General features: G+C 48.1%; 1 long non-coding RNA gene across 1 annotated transcript; it reads right to left on the bottom strand.

Moving 5' to 3' along the window:
- Nucleotides 1–1,934: 1,934 nt before the first annotated feature.
- On the bottom strand, nt 1,935–3,431 carry LOC136751754 (uncharacterized). Its single transcript, XR_010817055.1, has 3 exons — nt 3,020–3,431; nt 2,764–2,825; nt 1,935–2,623 (listed from the first exon to the last, which is right to left on the bottom strand). It is a non-coding gene; the product is annotated as an uncharacterized LOC136751754 (long non-coding RNA).
- Nucleotides 3,432–4,196: the final 765 nt, after the last annotated feature.

Below are 4,196 nucleotides of genomic sequence, written 5' to 3'. Positions count from 1 at the left end.
GGGGAAGGACGGGCAGGACGAGACGTGAAAGGACAGAGAGAGTCAAGGGAGGAGGTGAGGGAGGAGAACAAAGAGGAGGTAGCACAGTTGACAGATAGATGGGAAAAACAGTCAATGGAAGGTAAGAGAGTGAGGGCAGTGGAGGCAAGGGTGGAGGGGGAGACAGAGCGGAGGTTACGGCGGAAGGTGACAGAGGGAGTGGGTGGAGTCGGGAGGGAGGGGAGGGAAGGGAAGAAGGAAATGAAGTGGTGGTCCGAGATGTCCATGGGTGTCACGGAGAGTGTTGAAGGGGAGCAGCCTCTAGAGAAGATGAGGTCTAGCTGGCAGCCGGCCCTGTGAGTGGGGGGAGATGGGGAGAGAGAGAAGGAGTGAAGGAGAGGAAGAAATCCGGCACAGTGGGAAGGGTTGGAGAGGTGGATGTTGAAGTCTCCCAGGAGGATGGTAGGTGAGGACAGTGAGGGGAGGGAGGAGAGAAGAAAGTCGAGTTCATCCAGGAAGGAGGCGAGTGGACCAGGGGGACGGTAGAGAACTAGAAGGAAGAGGTGAGAGGGAGAGGTGATTTCCACTGCATGGAATTCAAAGCTGTAGGTTGAGATAGAGGAGAGAGGGGGACAGAGAAGAGGAGAGAAGGGGAGAGCAGGAGCCCTGTTCCTCCTCCCCGCCCGGTAAGTTGAGGGGAGTGGAACAGGACAAAGTGAGAGGATAAGGCAGCAGGGGTGGTAGAGTTGTCTGGGGAGATCCATGTCTCGGTGAGAGCGAGGAAATCCAGAGACTGGTGGAAGGCGAAGGCAGAGATGAAGTCGGCCTTGTTGGAAGCTGAGTGGCAGTTCCACAGGCCCCCAGAGAGTGGAGTAGTAGGGAGGGAGGAGGAGGGGAGAGGCAGAGAGATGAGGTTGGAGGGATTAGGGAAGCAATGGTGTGCAGCTGCACACCGAGAAGACTGAGCAGGACAGGAATCGGAGAGATCATCATGGTTGCCTGTTGTTGCTGTGCGGCGTCTCCTTGCAGTCTTTTCCTCGCTAGTGTCCCCGCAGCTAGAGTCCCCGCCCTTTGGAGACGGGGCCCTTCGGAAGGGGGACACTGGAGGCTGCTGGTACTCACTGCTGCCGCAGGGGTCCAGGGGGCTGTTAAATACGACACCTGTAACTAATTAAGACTGCGCACCTGCGTTGTGTTGAAAGACACAAGGCTGGTCAGGATGGCCCTCCCTCCCACGCAGGACTGCTAATAGCACAATTACTGGTTGCTTAATATCTGAATACAGACAAAGACAGTGCCAGACACACGCAGTTACACTGAACAATAGCTCGTAGTAATGCTAAATAAATGCTAAATAATCACAGCCTGCAATGTAACGCTTCTGTTTTACAGAAAGTGTGTGTCGAGTGTGCTAAGTTGTTAAATTACCTAACAAACAGTTGATGCTCTTACTAGAAAACAGGTGCAAGATATATAATTTGTAGCTAAACAAGTAACCACATAAACAATCAATGTAACTCTTAACTAAACTAGGAAACAGGAGAGAAAAATACTTAACTGTGGCGACTTAAGCAACTCCTCAGCTGGCTTGCCCGAGTGTCCAGTGGAGTGGACAGATGTCCATTGGCAAGGGATTATAAGATCCCTCTGTTTCCTGCCAATGATCTGTGCCTCTTACAGTAAAGTCATGCTATTTTGAATCAGCAGCACAGTGCCGGCCAACCGTCTCACTGAGCTCCGTATGCCCGTGTTCTGCATTACCTGAGCAGTGCCCTGTTTTCATGACATATATCTGCTGGAAAAGCACTATTCTTGTGATTGGATTTTTACAGACAGCAGCAAAGTAAGGGAGCCAGGAAAAACACACTTTTTAAAATATATTTTTTATTCAAATCTAGAGAATGACAAAGTCAAATGTCTAAAATGTGACAGATAAAGACAAGTCTGTTCCTGTGGTCATTTGTTCAGATCCCCCTGGTGGATAAAGTGGGTCCACTCAAGTTTGTGGAAACAGAAAGATCTCAATGGATAGAGGGACTTTATTATTACTTTTAGTATTAAGGTTAGGTTTCAAGTTAGGATTAAGATTTGCTGGATGTAATGGTCATGGAACCTCAGACTCGACCTCACAGAGCCTTCACAGGGCTCTGAGCTCGGCCCAACACTCTCAGCAAGGCGGTAAAAGAGCCAGGCTGCCCAGAGCTCATCTGTAGGGCGTGGCAGTGGTGCACCAATCACACTGCTTTATAAAATAAATATATTAGAGATGGACCATCATTGAGCCCAATTAGAATAACAGTTCATAACAGGTCAAGCACCACAGGGGTCAAATGAAGACAGATTCTCAGAAGGCTGATATTTATACCAGGATTTCAGGCCATCTAGGGGTACGATAATCCCATTAGTAGAGGAGAGGGGCTTGTTTTAAATTAGTCTTAGGTTCTGCATGTCTGAAGGAGTTCCTTTCTTGACGCACAGAGACATCGAAAGTGTCTGCATCGCTGAGGGACGGCTTTCATTTTCTGTGGTGATATCTGATGTCAGTGTAGACCACCCCATCCACCTGCTCTCGCTCTCTCCTCCTCTGCTTGTGCTTCCTTCCTCTCTGACCGAGCTCCACGGTCGTGTAGGTCACCTCAGCGTCCTGCAGCAGAGAAAACAAAGACCAGCTCAGACTCTTCATCCTGTGTTTCAACAGCTGTGCAAGTGTGTGACACACGGTGGCCAAATAGTGCACACAAACACACAGGCTTTGACGTGGTCAGTGACATTGTACAGTGTTACCTGACTGCTTGTGGTCTCAGCGGATGTGGGGAGGGAGAAATCTTCTGCTGCCTGACAAAGATCTAGAGAGAGAGAGAGAGAGAGAGAGAGAGGCAGGCAGTAAGGCCAATTCTGTGTAATAGTTTTTCTACCCTGCCCTCTTCAGGTAAATTTTAAACTAGCAAACAGGAAGCCATTAGAAAGTTGTAACAGATCATCACACAGGTTCCCATGTTCGTCTGCTCAACAGCCACGATGGCTGAGACAACGAGCTCACCTGCACGCCGGGCAGCCCTGTGCCGAGACCACACCCTGAAGGCCAGGACAGCAAGGAGCGCGAGAGACACCAAGCCCAGCCCGGCCAGCGCCCACACAGCCACAAAACCAGCGCCGGCCAACCAGGATCCTGCTGCTCCAGCGCAAAGTTTCAATCAGACTCGTGTTTAAGAAAACAAATCATTATATGACCTGCTTTATTTCTATTGTTTTCTCATTGATTCTTTATGCTTAGTTACAGTAATTACACTTAGTTAGTCTAATAAGAAACTGTCCATCTGTGTCTTCTCTTATACCATGGTAAATCTGCATGGTAACTAGGCAGTTTTCCTCTGGCTGTACAGTACCATGCATCTACTTTGCCAGGGTTTTCAGTAGTGAGTATCATGGTTTACTATCCTGTACTTCTCTACCTTTACCATGATTTCACTTTGCTTCCCTTTAATTTACTACGGCTGCAGCAGACAGCATTAATAAGGGTTTGTCAGAAAATGAAGCTGATAAAACTGTTCTCCTTCATTTAGAACATCTGAGATTCGTCAGATGAAAGTTGATATCATGAATTTATATAGTATATGTGCATATACGTATTTACATTATAAGATATCATAAAATATAATTCACAAAAACTGTAACTGCTATATTGTTATACAAGTTGCAACTGTGGATTGAATAAGGATTTCTCAGCTAAGCTCAGACTCGGATGTCTGTGGCTGTGCAAGAAATCAAAGAAGAAAAGTGATACTTTTTTTGAAAAACCTCAAACATTTGGAATTTAAATGTTTCATAAAGTAGCTTAAAAAATTGCAGTGGAGTAAGAATATTTAAAGTAGCCAACCTGAAAACTCCAGCCATGTCCCGTTGCCAAACAGGATCTGCCCACATGTGGCCACAGCACAGTAGTAAGTCCCAGCGTCAGAGGAGCGGAGGTTCCTCTTGGGGAGCTCATAGACACAGCCCTGTGCAGGAAGCCCAGGCCCAGAGCTGCTCTCACACGGATCACTCCTGTTCCCATGGGTGTAAATGAGTCCTGGAAGGGCTTCTCCTGAGCCATGCCTGAACCAATGAACACTGTGCTCTCCTGCACAGGTCTCAGTGTGTATTGTACACTGCAGAGTCACACTGTCTCCTGGCTGGACGGGGACAGACGCCGGCTGCTGCTCCACTCTCCTGCTGAC

The sequence above is a fragment of the Amia ocellicauda genome, chromosome 6 (genome assembly GCF_036373705.1).
Source record: "Amia ocellicauda isolate fAmiCal2 chromosome 6, fAmiCal2.hap1, whole genome shotgun sequence".
NCBI classification, from domain to species: Eukaryota; Metazoa; Chordata; class Actinopteri; order Amiiformes; family Amiidae; genus Amia; species Amia ocellicauda.
Note: the sequence above shows the minus strand (reverse complement) of the source record. Positions and strands in the feature narration are given on the sequence as shown.